This window comes from Caretta caretta, chromosome 1 (assembly GCF_965140235.1).
Source record: "Caretta caretta isolate rCarCar2 chromosome 1, rCarCar1.hap1, whole genome shotgun sequence".
Classification (NCBI taxonomy): domain Eukaryota; kingdom Metazoa; phylum Chordata; order Testudines; family Cheloniidae; genus Caretta; species Caretta caretta.
Genome location: NC_134206.1, coordinates 31,900,640 through 31,922,993, shown reverse-complemented (window position 1 = coordinate 31,922,993; position 22,354 = coordinate 31,900,640). Strand labels below are relative to the sequence as shown.

At 41.1% G+C, this 22,354-nt stretch overlaps 1 protein-coding gene across 5 annotated transcripts in view; it reads right to left on the bottom strand.

Moving 5' to 3' along the window:
• CNTN5 (contactin 5) overlaps nucleotides 1-22,354 on the bottom strand; it is a 982,104-nt gene that overhangs the window by 211,609 nt on the left and 748,141 nt on the right. The window lies entirely within an intron of this gene.

Here is a 22,354-nt window from a genome sequence, read left to right as displayed (position 1 = left end):
ATTTGCAGAGAGAAAATAATGCCTAGAGTTTGAATGGTAAAAGCCCTTTACTGATGTCACTGATGTCACAGGGTGTAGGGCAAGGGGCTCCAGCTGGGTCATTATTCTGTTGCTGTAATTGACTATTGTCCCTGCAGCTCCCAGTGGCTGGCTCTATTTCTGGCAGGTCCTGCTTTGTGTCTCCTCTATCCATGTGGTATGGAGTTAGGGAGAGTTGCTGGGGCCTGATATCCCTGCAGAGTACATGTGATTTTACTAATTGTGTTAGGAAATGTGTATTTAAATTCATTTTGGGAGCCTAGTGTTAGTTAGAATACTTGAAGACTTCTGATATGTGAATAATAGCAAGGAAAGTATATCTTCTATCTAACTGAAAGAAAGACATACATTAGTGGCATCAATTGTTCTTGCATACACCACACCCAGACAACTTAATTCCATAATGTTGCTTTATGAATAGCACTGGATTGCTTTTCACTAAAATATATTTATATACAACCACACCACCCATATGCTGTACTCCTTTCAAAATTCACAAGCTAAATAGGGCTGAAAAGGGAAGTGTTATTTACCCCTTCGCATAACACAAGAACCAGGGGGTCACCCAGTGAAATTAATAAGCAGAAGGTTTAAAACAAACATAAGGAAGTACTTCTTCACACAACACAGAGTCAACCTGCAGAATTCATTACCAGGGAATGTTCTGAAGGCCAGATCTATAACTGGGTTCAAAAGAGATTTAAATAAATTAATGGCTATTAGCCTAGATGGTCAGGGATGCATCCCCATGATCCAGGTGTCCCTAAACATCTGACTGCCAGAAGCTGGGGATGGAAAATGGGATGGATCACTTGATAAATGCCCTGTTCTGTTCATTCCCTTTGAAGCATCTGGCACTGGCCACCATCAGAAGATAGGATACTGGGATAGATGGACCATTGGTCTGACCCAGTATGGCCATTCTTATGTCCTGACATTCTTATGAGTTAGCTCAGTGCTTGAATGGGAAACTGCTAATAAATATTTAGGTACTGCAGGAAGTGATGTTGATACATTCTTGTCTCTAAATAAGTACTGAATCAATGTCATGTTCTCTGTGTATATATATATATATATATATATATATATATATATATATATATATATCTTTCTACTGTATTTTCCATTGCATGCATCTGATGAATTGGCTTTTAGCCCACGAAAGCTTATGCTCAAATAAATGTGTTAGTCGCTAAGGTGCCACAAGTACTCCTTTTCTTTTTGTGGATACAGACTAACATGGCTGCTACTCTGAAACCTGTCCCAGCACAGTTTTATAGGCACTATGCTGTTGTAGAGAGACTGTCTTTTGTATCAGTGCAAAACCAAGGTCTTGACCCCTTGCAATAATAAAAGATTCAGTGCTATTTTTGCAAAAGTATGAACATTAATTCCAGTGTGCTGGCCAAATTCCAAGAGGGGCAATTAAATGCCAACTAACTAAAATGCTCCTGAATTTGTGATTCTTCACTTTCTGTCCAAAGCTGATTTGTTGTTGTATGCTATTAAACAATTGCCTTGTTTCACTTCTGAAGTGGCTGCACTTTCAAAATGAATGAAATAATCATTGTCTCTCAGTTTGTACAGTGCTTAGGAATCCTTTGGTTTGGAAGATACAACTGGTCAAATTCTGAGGCCCAAATTCAGCCTTCACTCAAACAAACACCCATTAATTGCAACTGCCCTGTGTAAACGCAAGTATCAGATATTTTGTGTTGACACATTCAGGTCATGTCCTAAGGAGATGCTGATCTGTCAATATTTTGTACCATGTCATCTTAATGTCAGTTATTGTAATAAAAACAATGGGTCATCCTGACTGCAGGCACTCACAGGGAGACGCAAGCAGAAGTATTATGCTATCCTTTGTCACTCCACCAGGTTAACACTGTTTGTGAGAGGAGATTGGGAAAAGTAAAGAAAGTCTACTATTTCAAAAGGATATTTTTCATTTTTATTATTTATGATCTTGGAATTCAGGGAGGCTGCTAGATTTGTCTGAGCATCAAAGGCAAATTTATCAAGGCCTTGTTTTTCTATGTTATAGTACAATTGCTCTGTGTGACTGCTGTGCCTCCCTCCAGCTTGTTTTTCTTTCCTATTTCTGTTCTGGTCACTATGATTCAGCAACAGCAATCTAGACAGGATTTGCATTTTCATCTGCAGTTTCATTTCATTTGTATCATAAATGTAGGAAGGTGATAAAATAAACTTGAAAGTTTAACAAATATAGACTGCATATATAATGTGTAAGTCAATCATTTTCAAACTTATAAGCGTGCCTCTTTTTTGGATACTTGTTTAAGTGTTTCCTAAGTCAACTAGACAGCTCTAGTTATCAAATCAGAAATTTAAATCTACACTGTATGTGTGGCTTTGGTATTGCAGGGATCAAAAATTTAATAGCACATACAGAAAAAACTGAAATTCTGAAATGAATAACAGGGAAACTGCAGAGAACACAGGACCCAAATATTATGGTTCAGGAGTAAGATGCACCTATGATTCCTTCTGTCTCTTCATGAGCATTCTTTCCAAGTAACAGGACTCTGTCTGCACTTTTCCCAGAGTTGCAATCCATGGTTCATACCACGTTAGACTGGATCACTAGGCTACAACACCTCATGTCACCAATCATATTTCCCTCAGCTGGCCCAACTGGATTTAGGTCCAGTCATACTCTCTGGGAGCTTGTGACCAATATGAAATGCAGTTGCTCAACACAGCGTATTCAAAAATAGATACGATACATTTATAGAAATGTAACATGCAGAGAGATACAGGTTAAAAAAATCAAAACTTAAACTCATTCTAAACTTAGCTTTCCCTTTTCCTTCTAGTTTGAGCAGGCCTTTGCTTATTCCAGCCCCCTCCTTTTAGGAATGAGGATCAACATTCATCTCTCCTGACATCCTCTGTGTCTCACAGAGTTTCTCCGTTGAGAGCACGGTGACAAATTGGGGGTTGTGTCACCACCTGCTCTGCTACCTTGGGTGCCTCTGTGCTGTGCAGCTTTGGTTCAGAGCCTGACGCCATCAGCCTTCTTATAGCACAATAGCCACACCCTGGCATTCACTAGCCTGGTTACTCCTGGCGGGTTAGCACCAGCACCTTCCCAGTCTTGAGTTTTCTGAAAACCAGTCCTTCTGACTGTCGCACTCACAGAGCCTTACTAAGTTCACTGCTCCTTTAAAGAGACAGTACACACCAACAACTTGTTCATTTAGCTGAGGACTCACACATCCCTTTAATAGACAGCACTGATATGGTCTGTAGCAAAACCAAAAAATAAGTTTATTAACAAAGAACATAGGATTAAGTGATTTCTAGTAAGAGCAGAAGAGAGATGAAAAGTTACAAACAAAGCACACTTTCTGGTGACTTGCTACACACAGCAGCGCTTTCCCTGCGGCTGCCTCCCGGCGCGCTCCATCTGCGATTGCAGCCATGCCCTGCGACAGACAGAGCTAGCGATCCAGAGAGAGAGGAACTGCAGGAAGGAACCTTTGGAACAGCCAAACCTGGAGAAGACTAGGCAGAGGTTTATTGTTATTTAGGGAAAAATCTGAACTATACACACCGGTCATGGTCCAAACGTTCCCTCTTCCTGAGTTTCCCTAAAATAATAACAACCATAAAACTCTCTCCCTCTCTCTTTCTCTCTCTCTCTCTCTCTCTCTCACACACACACACTCCATGAGCTGCAAGGTGGGGGGTGCCACCTGCTTACATATGTCTGATACAGTTGTTCACTTCCAAATTCCTTTAATTTCCTGTGGTTTTGCCTATTTCACATTCTCATTAAAAGCAGAAAAGCAAATGGCTCCTAGAAGCACGTGGGCACCGACAGTAGAGAGATACCATTATGGTCTGTTACACTTAGGGACTTTTAAAAATAAACAGATGATGACCTAATGGATCACACATTTATTCTCATCCGTGGCAGGGATGTTGGCGCACTGTTTGTTACACATGATCACATCGATGGTCGGGGACGTAAGGCGGACTAAAATCATCGTTGTCTTTTCATGACAAATGAATACTTAGAGACTTTTCAGCCAATCTGAGTTTTTAAATGTCCCTAAATACTTACTTGCATGGGGGAACCCTATATAGAGAAGCTTATATTGGCAGTGCTCACACAGTGTAAATCATATTGGTAGAAATGAGGCTGACTGTGTTGGGGATATTCATATCTGAGCGTTACACCCAAAACATTTTCATCTCACACTAAAAAGGAAATTTTCAGTACATTGGGTGGGATTTAACTACTATTGATGTTAATGTAAGCTGCATAGCCAATTCCCTATGTTCTGCAGTATTTTTCCAAAATAGTATTTTCACTTCGAACCTCCTTGCCCTCTTCCTTAGTAATAAATGTTTCCTTTGACGGCCCTTGGAAAGGGCATGTGAAATGTCTATTCTGAGGTGCATTAAAGTCCCCAAGTTGTTTCGTAGAATACTCAGGGCAAATAGTGTATCATTTGTCGCCTGACTGGACGGTGGCTTCTGAACTGATATCAGTAGGATTTTAGTAATGCAAATTCCAGAGAAAACTAATCTTGCTGAAAACTGCACAGTGGAGAAAAAATGCTCTTTGGTTTATAACTTAGTATTTAAATATTTATAAAAAGCAGTGTGGAAATACAAGTTGTTTAACCACTGTCAGCCAAATGTGAAAGATGTTGAAAATGTGAAAGATGCATGTTAGTTTTGCTCAAAATAGGTATTAGTCTTAGAATGTATTTGCTGTTTAGACTCTATGAAATGCTTGTTAATTGCTGCCTGCATTAATCTCACATGTAATGTCATTATTCCATGCTATAAGAAAACATGTAATAAAACATTGCTTTATAACTTTGAAAATGCTTGCTCTGAACTTGTGAATCCAGGCCTAGGACTCGTGCCCTTACCTATCCAGAGGGACTATCAAAATCAGAGGGGCCATCAAGGAACATCACAATACACAGGGTTTGTTCATGGCCCTATCACACCTTGGAAATGCTACATGTAAGGAAGCTTGCCCTGTGTGGGCTTGGAAACTGAATGAAGGAAATACAGGAAAGTCACAGGAAATTTTCCATTTATTCATGTTTGGACTCTGACTGTGTAGAGACACCAAACAAAAGCCAGAGATCTCCAGGGGCTGCCTCCTGGGTCCTCCCTGAAAGATACTTTGAACTGACAGATCACTACAACTCTGTCACTCTTAGGATTTAGATGGGAACTCATTTGTGTGTATAGGTTTGCTTGCTTTAACCTATTGTCTTTGGTGTAAGACCTAGGGTACTGATTGACTTGGGGTAAGTGACTCTCTTCTGGGACTGGAAGCAACCTGAATGTGGTGTGATTTTTGGTGTAAGTGACCATTTATCACTAAATCCAGTTTTTTCTGGCATGTGACTCCATGGTAAGACTGTTATTTTGATCCAGGAGTTTATATTTGTTACTAGCTTGGTGGAATCTAATTATAGAGTTCACCACGAGGTTGGGGTGCTTGCCCTGTTTTTGACCTTCTGTCCTGAGTAGGCACTTATGGTTGTGAGCCACATCAGACAGTGGGATAGCTCAGTCCTGAGAAGAATGAGATGATGACAGTGGGTTGTGGTAAGAAAGTCAAGGAGTTGCTGAATGCTCCTCTAATTGAGGGAGCGTGTCCAAAATTTGTGTTGAAAGTCCACAATTTGGGGTTCTGGTTCAATTTGCAGCAACTTCTGGATAATCAAACAGCGGCTGTGGCCAATATTGATTTCTTTCACCCCTACATCAGATCAAGAGCTTTATGATCTAAAATCCTAGTCCCCAATCAACACAATTATTTAAGCATATGTGTATCTTTAATAACCTGAGCTGTCCCACTGAAGTCAATGCCTCTCCTGGCAATGGCTCACTGGTACAAATTCAGTCCTATGGGCTGAATACATGATACATGATGGGCTGAATTTTTAAAGCAATCTGGATTGCTTGGTAAACTAGGCACAAGCAAACAATATGAATTGTGATAGGCTAAATGCAAATGTATACATCTAGGAAAAAAGAATGTGGGTCATACTTACAAGATGGGAGACTCTATCCTGGGAAGCTATGAATCTGAAAACGATTAGGGGACATGATGGATAGTTAGCTGAACATAAGCTCACACTGCAATGCTGAGGCTAAAAGGGCTAATGTTAATCTTGGATGCATAAACAGGAGAATCTTGAATAGGAGTATAGAGATTATTTTACTTTCGTATTTGGCAATGGTGCCACTGTTGCTGCAATACTAGTGTCCACAGTTCAAGGAGGATATAGATAAGGCTATGATTTTGTCACAGAGGTGACAGAAGTTATGGAATCCCTGACTTCCAAAGAACTCTGTGACTTCAGCCCTGGTAGCTGGGAGCTGCAAGGTCCTGCCGCCTCCTGCAGTGGTAGGGAGCTGTGAGGTACCCCTGCCACCTGAGGCAGCGAACCCCCAAGCTCTGAGTTGCCTCAGGCAGTGGGGGTTCCCTGCAGCTTCCAGCTGCCATAGGCAGGGGGGTATTCTGCAGGTCCCTGCCACCATGGGCAGCAGGGGGATCCCCACAGCTTCTCAGCCGCAGTGGTGGCAGGGGGATCCCCATAGCTTCCTGGCCGCGGTGGGAGGGCAGGGGGATCCCTCAGCTCTCCACCACGATGGTGGCAGGGGGACCCCTGTGTGATGCTATATCCCATATTCTTCATAGAAATATGGTTATGATATGAATATGGCATGACTAACATATACTTCACGCAAGATAGCTCATGTAAGATATAATTGGAAAGGTTACAGTTTACTGAATGAGATTATCCAATTTTTATGCGTGTATTATTTCTGTATCTGAAGCTAGGAATATTAACCATGTATCTATATTTCAAATGATGCTACTTTGGGTAACACCCACAACAAGCCCTTCAGGTACAAAAAGTCAGACAGGGCTGCTGGCCCATCAGCAGAGACAACAAGACTGTGAAGATACTAATCTCTCTCCTTCCTGAGAGGTGTCCTCCTAGCTCTGACACTACCAGGTCAGGTGGTCCTGTCATCTGATACAAAATACCACCTTGGACACTACTGGTACTTTTCCACTGTAGGGGCATGGGGATCAAACAAAGGATTCCTGCCTTAGGTAAATCATTTTTAAGAGCTGGGGAGGGGGTTGATAGGGACTCTCCTCCATTGTCTACCCAAGAAGAAGGACTTCTGAAAGAACCTGAAGGGACAAAGGAATTAACCTGAAGGGAAAGTCGGGGGTGAGTCCAGACTGAGACTTGGATCCAGTTTGTAAGAAGAAATAACTGGAACTCTGAGTTACAGAAACTCTGCATCCTGCCTAATTCAACATTGAGGGTGAGAAATTACATTTTGTAACCTGTTTATTTAATGAATCAAGCTTAGTTTGCGTGTTTTGTTTTATTTGCTTAGTAATCTGCTTTGTTCTGTTTGCTACCTCTTATAATCACTTAAAATCTGCCTTTTATAGTTAATAAATGTGTTTTGTTTATTATTGAACCCACTTTGTGCAATTTCTAACTGGGAGAGGGGGGAAGAAGTTGTGCATATCTCTCTTCACATTGGGGGAGAGGGTGAATTTTGATGAGTTTGCACTGTGCTGATTGTTCTATACAGTGCAAGACAATATACCTTTGGGTCTGCACTTCAAGGGAGTTGGGAACCTGAATTTTGGAGCAAATCCCTTAAATTGAGTTTTCCCAGAGCTGATCTCAGTGTCTGCGTCTTTCTTTCAGCTGGGTGTGACCCTGCCTGTGTGAGTACTAGAGGAGGCTTAAGTGCCTGGCTCAGCAAGAGAGGTTAAAGGGGGCCCAGGATGGCAGAACAGGGAGGCTCAGCAGTATCTCAGTGCATCAGGTGGCACCTTGAAGGGGGGCAACCCATCACAACCCACAGCTCCCCAACTCTGCGTGAGAGGAGCAGGAGAAACCCCTCAGCCCCTGGCCGCTGCAGGGGTGGGGGCAGGGGAACCTGCATCTCCCCACTGCTACAGTGGCAGGGGGATTCCCACAGCTCTCAGCTGCCTGGGAGGAGGCAGGGGGAGCTTGCAGCTCCGAGCCACAGGTGGAGGGGGCTCCTGGAGTTCTGATCTCCCATGGGTAGTGGGAAGCGCCGGCGCTCCCAGCCACCCTGCAGCTGCCCAGCCCCTTCCTATTTTATCATGGATATTTTTAGTAAAAGTCAGGGACAGGTCATGGGCTTCTGTGAATTTTTCTTTATTGCTCATGACTTGTCCATGACCTTTACCAAAAATATTCATGACAAAATGTTAGCCTTAGATATAGATAATTTAAGAAGGTTAAAAAAAGGACCATGAGAATGATTAAAGAATAGGAGAACATGCCTTATAGTGAGAGAATCAAGGAGCTCAATCTATTTATCTGAAAAAGAAGGTTAAGGGGTGACTTGATCACAGCCCGTAAGTACCTACTTGATGAACAAATATATAATGGCAGGCTCTTCAATTTAGCAGACAAAGATATAACAATATCCAATGGCTGGAAGTTAAAGCTACACAAAGGCAGACTGGAAATAAAGGCAAATAATCACTGGAACAATTTATTAAGAGTCATGGTCTCCCCCGTGAAATCTGGTCTTTTGTGGGCTTTTACCCTATACTATACAGATTTCAAGGGGGAGACCAGCATTTCTCAAATTACAGATCCTCACCCAAAAGGGAATTGCAGGGGGGACACAAGGGTACTTTAGGGAAGTCTTGGTATTGCCACCCTTACTTCTGCGCTGCCTTCAGATCTCGGCGGCCAGAGAGAGGTGGCTCTTGGCCAGGCGCCCAGCTCTGAAGGCAGCGCCCTACCAGCAGCAGAGCAGAAGTAAGGGTGGCAATACCAATATCATGGTATGGCCCTAATCATCATGATTCTTTCTAGCCTTAAAATCTATGAATCTTACTCAAACTGAAGTTTATTATTTCATCTAGACCTCCCCAGACGGGAGAAGCTGATTTATGTAGGGTTCTCAGATGCCTCGGTGAGGAGACATTTAAAATGTTTAGACAGATACAGTCCTTCTACAGTAAATAATGTACAGTTTGTACTTTAAAAATGACCTCCAGTTCCAATGTCCCTGAAACTTACACTTAACTATTTGATGCATTAAAAAAAAATGTTCCCCTGTTCATGTACCAAAAATGTTGAAATAGCTGCAATACACAGAGTGCAATTTTTCACTAAGTCCTAATTGATTAGGATAGAAACTAGGATTGCTCTAACATTCACTGTTATCTAATTAAACTGGAAAGAGGTTTCTAAATAGGAAGTACTTTTCTGTTGGAATGCCTCATATCGCTGTTAAAGTACAAATACACAGTCATTTCCTTAATAATAAAGATCAAGCTAACACAAGCTTTCCCCCCTCTCCATTAGCAAGAGCTATTGAAATGCCTATTATTTCACAGCCCAAAGCAACAAAGTGTCCTTGTTATAAAACCTGCAGTAGTTCTAACCCTAAGCAAAATTCCTGCTGTTCACAATCAGATTATTTCATTATGCTGACAAAATCATGGAACTGACAAAACATTCTTAGTTGGACATCATGTCACACTGCAAAGAAAGCTGTCACATAGGTATGTATAGAAAGGTTTACGATTCTGAACAGACCTGGAAGGTAAAACACAGTTTTATAAATACAGTCAAACTAGTGAATTTGAAATCATCTGCTTTATAATCATCATAATAATACTTCACATTACTCAGTTCCTTTAAATATGCATTAATTAAACCTCCCAGCAACTCCATAAGAAGAACATATTATTATTAAATTCTTATTTTACACACATATAGAAGACGGAGAAGTTAAAGCCCAATATAAGGCCATTTTTATTTAGGAAGTTAGCTGCCTAACTTTAGGTACCCACATTTAGAAAATCTGACTTAAGGGCAAGCCAATGGGAAAGGGCTCAAAAGTATAGATATTTTGCACAAGAAGCATCTGAAGGATCATCTGCAGACTCCAGAATAGGCATTATCTATTTTTTTCTTTACACTTTTAAAGTATAAGAAATATAGAGATTGAAATTGGAGTTTTGAATCCTGATCCACCAAAGTCCTTCAGTATGCATTTAATTTTAGGTATGTGACTTATCCCAATGATTTCTGTGGGACTACTAACATGCTTGAATTTAAGCATATGTTTCTGAGCTTTGCTGGATGAAGGCTTTGGAGAGGTAAGGGAGAAAATCTGGATGGATGGAGGAGATAAATAACCAGGAACCAAGGGATATGTGCACAGAATGGTCCCTTTCAGTGTTTTTTCATGATGATGTTATAACTTCTGCTGACAAGAAGACATCATACTCAGAATGGGCAATCATATATTTATTAGTATTACCTTTATCTCTGTAAAAAAAAAAAAAGCTTTCCAGCAGCATGAACAAATCTGCTTGATAGTTTTTAATAACGTATCTTTATCTTCTAGTTTTGGTTCTTGCTTTCTGTGCAATATGATTTTGGCTATTTAAATGATGTTAGTAAATACTAGAATCATTTTCTTTAATATACCATATTTAAGTGTGAATTCCTGTCACATGCATGTTACTCAGGAGAGAAATAATCTATTCCTGATTAGCTGATTTGATAAAGATGGCAGAACACAACAGTATCCAGAGAAAAAGAAACACCATGTCTCATTGAAAGAAAAGCTGGGACGATCATACCCTCAAGATACAAATTGCAATGCTTAAAGCTTCAGGCTTTATTAGACATAGCATTATGCCTCAAATACAATCCCATATCCAAACGTTCCTGAACTTTGAAATAAATCAGATTTGAGCCAAACCATACTAGGCCCTTTTCAAAAATATTTATAAATCTTTATTACCAATCTCCTGATATGACCAATAAGATATACACTCCTTTGACATGTAAGAATGTTAAATCAAAGCACAAACCAAGGGATTCAACTTCAACAATACTCAGCACAGCACAGTATGCAAAAGTCTGTTTATGTACAATTACAAGATACTGAACGATGGATTTTATTAATAAGGACTGTGGTGGTGCATTTTAAAAGGGAAATAGAAGTGATTTTCCTAATGGAGACAGTTAATATATGATTTTTAAAAGCAGGTTGTTACATAATTTTCAAGAGAAATGTTAGAAGATGGAGCCACATTACTGAACACAGAAAAGCAATACGAATTTCACATTTTACTCCATATTACAGATGGAGAAATTGAGGTTGAAAGGATAAAGGGAAATCATTATCTAAAAGATGACCGACACCAAAAATAATGTACCAACTAGTTACATATAACCTAATGAATATCGTTAAATTAGAATTTTTTTTAGTGTTTACTTTGTGTTTTTGACAATACTTCATGTGGAATCACTTAACTGTTTCCCTTGTAAATGGAAAAAATATTTAAATCCACACCAGAAAAAAAAATGACATAGGTGCAGGTGTAGACTCTGAAACAGTTTAAACTCAGTTTTGCATATGAGCTAGATTTCAAGTTGAGTGGTTCCCAGCAAACCAATGGTCAACGAGCGGTCAACAGGTCAAGGAAAGCCCCCAAAAGTAGCAGAATTTCAGGGTTTTCTTAATTGAATGAAAAACGGTCAATGTCAACTCCACTGCTACGGGAATAGTGCCCACTTCTGGGGTTCACAGGTGAAGAAAGATGTGGATAAATTGGAGAGGGTCCAGAGAAGAGCAACACGAATTATTAAAGGACAGGGGCAGCACCAGCCTCTTTCCAGGGCTGGGACTGAGGTGGGCTAGAAAATTGCAGGGCGGGGAGAGGGAGGCTGTGCTATCCGGCCAGCAGCCGCCACTCTCTGGCTGCCCAGCTCTGAAGGCAGTGCCACTGCCAACAGCAGTGGAGAAGTAAGGGTGGCCATGCCATACCATGCCACTGTTACTTCTGCGTAATGTTTGACCTTTGCGCTGGGAAGGGTGGCTTGGGGGAGGGGTGGCTAAGGCAACTATTGGGGTGGCTATAGCCCCGGTAAGTCCCCCCCATGCTGCCCCTGTTAAGGGATTGGAATACATGTCTTACAGTGAGATACTTAAGGAGCTTGGCCTGTTTATCTTAACAGACAGAAGGTTAAGGGGTATCTTGATCACAGTTTATAAATACCGACACAAGGAACAAATATTTGATAAGAGAGAGCTCTCCAATCTAGCAGAAAAAGGTATATAACAGGATACAATGACTGAAAGATGAGTTAGACAAATTCAGACTAGAAATAAGTAGCAAATTCTGAACAGGGTGGGTAATTAATCACTGGAACAATTTACCAAGGGTTGTGATGGATCCTCCACCACTGGCAATTTTTAAATCAAGACAGGATGTTTTTCTAACAGATATGCTCTACTTGATTCAGGAATTGATTCAGGAAAGTCCTATGACTGTGTAATATAGGACATCAGACTAGATGATCATAATGGACCTTTCTGGCTTTATAATCTATAAATTTATGAACTTAAAGCAAATCTTTTATAAACTCTCAATATAGTTCCTTTCTGAAACCCAGAACCTGCTGTCCAACTTTTCCAAAACCTTCTCCCCTGTGTTCCCTGCCAGACCTCCCACTTGACTTGGGTCATGCAAAAATGACCTTTTCCACACCCTGCCTCACCCTCTCTGACTGTGCAGGTTCCTTCTGACAGGAAGCACTTGGTCACATGACTCAGCCAGCCAAGACCAGTGCCCTGTTACAGTCCCCTGAAGGTGACTTGGCCAAGGCCATAGAAGGAGGGAGTCATTGTGAGCACCAGGATCAGGAAAACATGAACTCATGTTTTTTTGTCATGTGCTTTGATCAATAGACTCATAGACTTTAAGGCCAGAAAGGACCATAATGATCATCTAGTCTGAAAACGCAGGCCACAGAACTACTCAGCTACCCACTCCTGTTACTACCCACTCCTATACCTCTGGTTGAGTTACTGAAGTTCTCAAATCTTGATCTAAGACTTAAGTTACAGAAAATCCACCATTTACTCTAGTTCATAACAGCAAGTGATCTGTGCCTGCAGAAGGAGAAAAAAACTTCCAGAGTCTCTGCCAAACTGATTTGTAAGAAGTTCCTTCCAGATCCCAAATGTAACAATCAGAGAGACTCTGAGCATGTGGGCAAGACCCACCAGCTGGACACCTGGGAAATAATTCTCTGTAGTAACTCAGAGCCCTTTCCATCTCATGTCCCATCACCCGCCATTGGAGATATTTGCTAATATCAGCCATGGATGGGCCACATTACATTGTAGGCAAACTTATCATATCATCCCCTCCATCAACTTATCAAGCTCAGTCTTAAAACAAGTTAGGTATTTTTGCCTCCACTATTCCCCTTGGAAGACTGTTCCAGAACTTCACACCTCTGATGGCTAAAAACCTAATTTCTAATTTCAAGGTCTAATTTCAAGCCTAAATTTATTGATAGCTAGTTAATATCCCTTTGTTCTTGTGCCAGCATTGGCACTTAACTCGTCTCCCTCCACAGTGTCTATCACTCTGAAGTATTTATAGAGAGCCATCATATCTCTCCTTACTCTTCATTTGGTTAGGCTAAACAAGCAGAGCTCCTTAAGTCTCCTCACATGAACTAGGTTCTCCATTCTGCTGATCATCCTATTAACTCTTCTCTGCATCAGTTCCCACCTGAATTTATCTTTCTTGGGAGACCAAAACTGTACACAGTATTTCAGATGAGGTCTCACCAGTGCCTTGTATAATGATAATAACATTTTCCCTATCTCTACTGGAAATACCTTGCATCATGCATCCTAGGATTGCATTAGGCTTTTTTTTAATGGCCACATCACGCTGGTGGCTTCAAGTCATTCTGTGTTCGACCAGTTCTCCTCCTCTGTCACTTCCAACTGCTAAATTCCCAGCTTATAGCAAAAATTCCTGGTTTTAGTCCCTAAGTGCATGACTTTGCACTTTGCACTATTAAATTTCATCCCATTTCTGTTCAGTTTTGAAAGTCATCCAAAACTTCTTGTCTGATATTCTGGTGCTTCTCCTTACTGGAAATACCTCCCACCTTTTGTAATCTGCAAATTTTATTAGCAAACTCTCATTTTTTGTGCCAAGATCATTAATGTAAAACATTAAGTAAAACTGGTCCCAAGACTGATCCTTGAAGAACTCCACTTGTAACCTCCATCCAGCCTCACAGTTTACCTTTCAGCATGACCCATTGTAGTCTCGCCTTTAACCAGTTACTTTTGATTCTCGTTATTAACCCCATCTTCTCCAATTTAACTAATAATTTCCCATTTGGAACTGTATCAAATGCCTTACTGAAATCCAGGTAGATTAGATGTCCTGCATTTCATTTGTCTAGAAAATTAGTTATCTTTTCAAAGAAAGATATCAGGTTTATCTGCTTCAATTTACCTTTACAACCATGGTGAGCAACCCCTACAGTCCATGGGCCGCAGGCTGCCCACCACTGCTTACAAGGTCCAACTCTGCTTGGCTTTTGGCAGTTCTCAGTTTTTCCGTACACTTTCTGACTTAAAAGAGATGGATTTCTTTTTCCTATACAGCCCACTTTAATAGAGAAAAATGGATATTATAGATGAGGATGCTATTTTGCTGAAGAATAAAGAATTATTGAAATATTTAATTAAACATGCAGAGGTAATAATACAGGAGGGAAAATATGCCCTGCATGGCAGAAACTACAATACAGTGATTTATGCCTGTTTAACCTGCCTGTCCCTGGAGTAAGTGATGTTTAATGGGTTGTTCCAGACCAGCTAGCCACCTACATCTACTGAGAATGTCTGTGTACCACCAGAGGTCCTAGTAGCTTGGGCCTGACTTGAGCAGATCATATCTCTGCATAAAGCATAGACCATTATCTGGAGTCCCACTGACTTCAATGGAAGTTTACACAGGCCTGAGGGTCTGCATCAGCAATATATGAGACATAAATGGAGTCTTATTTTTTTATAGGTTTCAGAGTAGCAGCCGTGTTAGTCTGTATTCACAAAAAGAAAAGGAGTATTTGTGGCACCTCAGAGACTAACAAATTTATTTGAGCATAAGTTTTCGTGAGCTACAGCTCACTTCATTCATTCACTCAGTGAATGCATCCGATGAAATGAGCTGTAGCTCACGAAAGCTTATGCTCAAATATATTTGTTAGTCTCAAAGGTGCCACAAGTACTCCTTTTCTTTTTATTTTTTTTTATATTGATGATGCTGTAATATAACACACGACTTATGCAGCCTAACAAAGCTGTATTGTGTGAGATGCTGAACACAAGTACCAATGTTATAAGCCTCCTCAACTCCCACTACAATCCAGAGGCACTCAGCACTTTTTAGAATTTGGACCTGAATTAGCACCAGACAGTAAATATGTCCACCTATATATATATACACATTACATTGTGCAATTAAACACAAAGAAAACACATTCTGTGAGCTTTTGTTATTTTGGGAAGGGAGAGGAGAGGGAGAGTCGTGAAATATTGAGGTCAAGTGTTTACTAGACAAATCTTTTGACAGATAATTAGCAGACTGAATAAAAGACACACTACCCATGGCAGTTGCATGTGTTTGTAAAATAGATATTTCAGTGTAGCTCCAATTCCATTACTTTATGTGGAGTAATTCTCTATACATTACCCCATCCTCACCTCTTTTCACTGTTTGTTTCCCTGATGAGTTGGGAAACCATTTTCATTTGCCCCAAAACTTTACTTTACCAAACAGGTGCTAAGCATAGGTATTCTGGAGACTTGCAAACTATACAACCCAGTGTTATATCTCAATAACCACAGAAACCATCATTCCCTCTCCTAAAAGTAGAATTGAACATTTTCAGTGCTTTGATGTACATAGGACCAAATCCTGTTTCTAATGATCACACGAGTATTCCCATTGAAGTCATTGGGATCAAGGCAGATAGTGTTTGGCTCAAAGCACAGTGATGATATGGGAAATTTATTGACAGCTGAACTCTGCTTTCAATTAAACCAGTGCAAATCTGGACTAAATACACTGACACCAGTGGGTTAGTCTTGATTTATGTAGATGTAATGGAGCAGAATGTGGCCCTTGTGTTTGAAATTGTACAGCATTTTCTGGAAACTTCAAATGCAGCAAGGGAACTAAGCAGCAGCTGCAGTAATACTGAGATAAAATGAGAAGCAACTTATGTCTCTTCTTTACAGTCATAATTAAAATAAAAAGGAAAAAACAAAGTGAAAATGTGAACTTGAAATAACTGCATTATGCTATCACTTCTCAGAGGTTTTATACTCCCTAGGTTTCTATTTTCTAATTTTGAGGATATTTTCTGATGTTTTTACCATTCAAGATACTTTACTACTCCCAATCAGTCTCTGAATCTGCAAAGATACATTTAACAACCCCTTTTTACTATTTGTAAACACATTTTAAATAACTCTTCAAAGTTTCTAAAGCATTATAAAGGCAGTTAATGAAATGATGAATGATCCTTTCCCTGCTAAAACTTTTTTATCTCCTCAGATAGAATTTTAAAGTGTTTTTATAAGCCAGCTTGAAGTGAAATTGAATTGTATGGAATGACTGATTGTCAAAGACATCTGAACAAATGAGGTGTTCATTTTATTCAGAACCCATTCAAGGATTTCTTGATATTTTTATTTAATTTGCTTCATATCAAGGGGCAAAGTTTCCCTTTGAGACACATCACGAAAGAAATAAAAGATTAATAAAAGCCAAGTAAGTTCCTACATTCTTGCAGAGTTTGACATAAAGCCTTAATATTATTCTGCTTCCTCCTCATAGATAAATACACAGGAACATTATGATGGGAGTGTTCTTGTCATAAGCTGCCCAGTCCCTTTAGCACTGCCTATAAATTGAAAACCCAGAACAATTAGTGTAGGAAACTATACCAGGACAGAAAGAAAAAAGAAAAAAGAAAAGGATACCTAAAACAAATCCAGCCTACATAACTCTTCCCAATAAGTTCCTGATAAATGTGCTGACTACGGAAGTGGACTAACTCTGGTTTATCACAGAACTAAATAACTGGCTGGCTTGCCAAGCATCAGACCTCAGAAAGCTGTGCACATTTTGGGCCTCAGTAAACACCTGACAAGGCAGAAATGAATCATTTCCTTATGGGAACCCATATAAGCTATATTCAGAGCCACAATACCACAATTAGCTACATAAAGATAAGGAAATGTTTAGATACCTGGGCATTTGTTTTATTGCTATCTTTAATTTCTTTGCTTGTTACATTTATTCTTCAGCCCTATCCTTCTCCACACACTACTAATAATTAGTTTTCTTTAATGAGCAATGTTTTGCAGGGGCAACATGGTTCTGTATTATTGAGTGACAATGTATCAATGTTACTTTACTTCAAGTTCTGTCACCATCATTCCCTTAAAGTAATATTTTTGAATAGGTTAAAGAGAATATAATTTTAAGCCATTTAGGCCTAAAAGAAAATGAACTATTGTACGAATGGATAGCTTTAAAGATAATCTTGGGGATAATTCATGGGGAAAAAGTCTTGCAAAAGGTCAGAGTTCTGTGACACTATTTATATGGCTGCATTGTATGGAAACCTGACAACAAAGGAAAGTATAACATTCCTCAGATATGGAGATGTGGTAGCCCACTCACAAACACTACCTGAAAAACCCTGCAAGATATGTTTGCAGAAATTGCAGAGTATGCTGGAAACATCTGTTACAATTAGAACTGGCTGGGAAACTGTTTTCCCATCCTGCAAAAATTATCAAGATTTCCAAAATTTTCCTGTGTGGCATCAGGATGAACCTGAGTCCTTTCAAAGTTTTTTTTGTGAACACATTTTAAATAACGCACAGAAAGAAACAACAGAATAGTCAATGTCCCTGCTTTGTCTCATTCACAGGGACTTGAATTTCAGTTTCCCATGTAGCAGGTAAGCATGCTAACCACCATAGGTGCCGACTCTGGGTGCTCCAGGGCTGGAGCACCCACCTGCAGCCAAGGTCCCCTCCCCACCACACCTCACCTCCTCCTATAAGCGTGCCGCATCCCTGCTCCTCTGCCTCCCTCCCAGTGCTTGCCACTGCAAAACAGCTGTTTCATGGCATAACAAGCTCTGGGAGGGAGGAGGGGGAACACAGCGCACTCAGGGGCAGAGATGGGGAAGAGGCAGGGCCGGGGCGGGGATTTGGGGAGGGAGTCCAATGGGGCAGGGAGGGGGCAGAGTTGGGGCCGGGACTTTGGAGAAGAGGTTAGAATGGGGGCGGGGCAGGGATGGGAGGGGGAGGGCAGGGGTGGAGTTGGGGCAGGGCCAGGGGGTCAAGCACCCCCCGGCACTAGCAGAAGTTGGCGCCTATGCTAATCACTGAGCTGCTAGCTATTTTAACATAAGCACATAACATAACATAAGGTCTCTCTCAAGCTCTCTTTTTGGAGTTGTTCCACTTTATATGGTGTGACGAAGTTCCTCCTCTACCTTGGTGGATCTTGTGCTTAGTGGCGGATTTGCTCACCTTGGAGCTTTCTCGGCAGCCCTCAGCTTGGCCGTTTTTCTGACCAAAGTCCAGGTTGACTCCTCCTATGTCTGACCAGGAGTTGGAAGGATTTGGGGGGAACCCGGGCCCGCCCTCTACTCCGGGTTCCAGCCCAGGGCCCTGTGGAATGCAGCTGTCTACAGTGCCCCCTAGAACAGCTGGGTGACAGCTACAACTCCCTGGGCTACTTCCCCATGGCCTCCTCCCAACACCTTCTTTATTCTCACCATAGGACCTTCCTCCTGGTGTCTGATAATGCTTGTACTCCTCAGTCCTCCAACAATCCGCGTTTTCACTCTCAGCTCCTAGCGTCTCTTGCTCCCAGCTCCTCACACGTGCACCACAAACTGAAGTGAGCTCCTTTTTAAATCTAGGTGCCCTGATTAGCCTGCCTTAATTGATTCTAGCAGCTTCTTGATTGGCTGCAGGTGTTCTAATCATCCTGTCTGTCTTAATGGTCTCCAGAAGGTTCCTGATTGTTCTGGAAACTTCCCTGTTACCTTACCCAAGGAAAAGGGACCTACTTAACCTGGGGCTAATATATCTGCCTTCTATTAATCTCCTATAGCCATCTGGCCCGACCCTGTCACAATGGCTAATTAAATATTCATTGGAGCAGGGACACAAACCTGGGTCTCCCATATGAGTGACCTAACTGCTTGGACTACAGAATCAGTCTCCCTCTCTTTGATGCTCCCTCTCTCTCATTCCTGTGAAAAAGTTGCTGATGTAAATGACTGCCCTGGACCTTTAAGCGGGGTGAAGGTGGTGTTTGGCTGGCTGAAGGGAACAGTGCTGAATGGTTGGGGGGGATGGGGGTAGGGGAGGAGATGAAAACTACTGCAAAAAGGGGTCAGCGTGGTCACTGACTCATCCCCTAGGAATGCAGGGTTAAAAGGGGCCAGCTCTGCATCTGAAGCCTCCCTTTTTACACAAACCAAGGCTGGGTGTTTGCATCCTGGTGGCCTAGGGTGGATTCTCGTCATCTCATCATGGTTTACATGCTCAGGGATCTCGTGCAAATCCTTATGTCAGAGTGGACAGGAAGCAGCCTTGCTCGGGGCAGTATTCTTGACAGCAATTTTTGGTGCTTTCAGGGTCAGTGAGCTAGCACCTGGGGTTGGTAGGGACTCTATGGGAAGGGCTTTGGAACTGCGTGATATACAATGGCATGAGCATTCAGTGATATTACACTTGTGAAGGTCAAAGACGAATCAAATAGGCCGGGGTGAACCTGTTATCCTCTGAGAGGATGGTGAGCTGGGGGTCTGCCCCATTCAGACTTTGAAGGCCTACAGAGTGATACAGCCAAAAATGGAAGTCCCCCTTTTTTATGCACGGTGACAGCATATCAATTTGTTACAGTGTTGAGATGGGGGCTGATGAGGTTGGGGGTGGCCAGTCACGAATTTGGTCCCACTCACTCAGAATCGGGGCAGCGTTAATTTATCGTAATCTCATTACAGATGTTGGACAACAGGCCATGCAGATAGTGGTGTGGATCTGCACATACAGTGTTGTCTTTTGGGTGCGTAGGCACTCGTCCAGGTAGCCTGAGGGTTTGCAGCTGGGATTTGGTGGTGAAGCAGTTCTCGGTTGGCATGCAAGGAGGGGCATGCTATGGGATCAACTAACATCGCTGCTGTATGCTGTGTGGGCCTGTCAGCAGGCACCAGATATAACTATGGTGCTTTTTGGGGAAAACAATCTGGAAACACTAAAAGGGGTGGAACTAATGCTCAGAGCACAAAGGGACTTGGGGCTGATCCTTGAACTTTTTCCAGGAGTTAACATTGTTTGGTCAGACATGCTTCAGCAGGGACATGGTGGATAAGGCAAGGAGGTATGTGAGCAGGGAGATGGCCAAATTCCATGGGACCATAGGGGCAGTAATTTCACATCCTGGCATAATATAGGGGCAGCAGAGTTGTTTCGTAAGGATGGGGTTCACCTGTCTGACTTATATGCTGTCATATTTTTAACTGCTATAAAAGACAGCATTAGGAGATGTCTGGGAACCCAACTGGGTTTGAGGAGGAGGCAGCCAATCTAATTGCTGGTGCCTCCTTGTGGCGGATGTCTAGTGCAGGTACTCCATAGGAAAGGTATACAGTGACTGGATAAACGGCTTGGAAAAGGACTTAAAAAGTGGTGTTCATTAAAGGAAAAATGGGGCGCAGTTGGGAACTCCTATGATTGGTACAGCAGGGAGCCAACCCCCCATTCTTATAGCCCACCTTAACCCTCATAGGAGGTGGAGGTTGGATGGTAAGGTCCCAGCAATGGATTTGCTGGAGGGACCAGGAGAGAAAAAGAGGGGGAGCTGGTAAAAGTCCCCTGGGTAATTATGGAATAACCATCGGGTTACCTGCACTGTACACTGTTATCTGCCAGGTCGCCCCAAACATCTGATAATAAAATTGCGGCTTGATTAAACCCATGACAAATGTCTCCTGTCCTTCTTTTGGCATAGCCAGACAAAAAGTTTTGTCAGAAAATTCCTAACCAGCTCTAAGTACAATAAATGGACTCTGCACTGAGACATCTGCACAACCAGGCAAGAATTTCTGGCAATTTTTTAGCTCAGTTATTGTAGCAAACAAGTTTCTTCACAAAATCTAAATAGATGCAAAACAAGATGTGGTGCCTAGTAGTGATGCATGTGTGTGTCAAACAGCACTGGAGAATTTGTTTAGGAGAAGTTCATATCTGTTCAGAGAAGCCCTCCCCCCTTCCCCACCCCAATACTGCTGCAAGGTTCAGAAGCTCAGGTAATAAAAGCTTTGTGACAGCCAGCCATGAAATTCAAAGTTGCTTGAGGCTGCTATATATTACATACTTGACATTTAAGAACATTTGTGCATTTTTCCTTCATGAATTTTGGGTTTTTGCTTGATTATTCCCTTTATCCTGGTTTCCCTACTCCACTTTTTAGGTTGTACTATATATCCCCTAACCGTGCACCCAATACTGTAACACTGCTGATGATTCACATGTTTAATTTTGGTATATCTTGCATACAAATGAAACACAGATAGGCAGGGGTAGAGGTGTGTGTGAGTGAATGAGTGAGAGAGAGAGAAATTCCATTGTGAATTTTTTTAAAAAATGGTGCAATAAAATCCTATGTTTTCATGACAAGTGCTTCCTTTTTAATCTATTGAAATTTAGCATTTTTTTTTCATTTACAAAGGTTTAATACTTGAAAGATCAGACCTTCTGGGTTAACGATTTGAAGTTCACCTAAATAAGTATTGGTAACAGGCCATGCAACAAAGTATGTAACTTTTTGTTATGTATGATATTTGCTGTGTAACCATGAAAAGTTTCAACTGAGTTATAATGAGAAGATCAACTTTATTCCATTCTAAATTTTATTTTTTTGTTAGTTACTATATTAAATCAAGTCATCTTTCTGAAGGCACATTCTTTGTAATGGTCTTACAGTACAGAGATGTTTTTAGTGTAAGACATAGTGAGCCCCCACTATGCATAGTATTTAATGACTTGGTTCAAAATGCTTATTTGTGGTTGTAAATGTAGGGATGAATCAAAGTGTGGTTAGCTGCTCAAATGCATTCCTGAAGAATTAGAAAGCAGACTGAAATGTAGGATACCTTAGAAGGAAGGCAATACTGACAATTAAAGATATTTTATTTCTGCTTCATTTAAAATCAAAAACACTAGGTAAAATTGCATTTTGACTATTTTAAAACAATAAAATAAAAATATAATATAATAAATGTTGAATATTTAACTCCAAAACAGTTAAAAACATATTATAGATTTTAGGTCAACCTCTAAAATA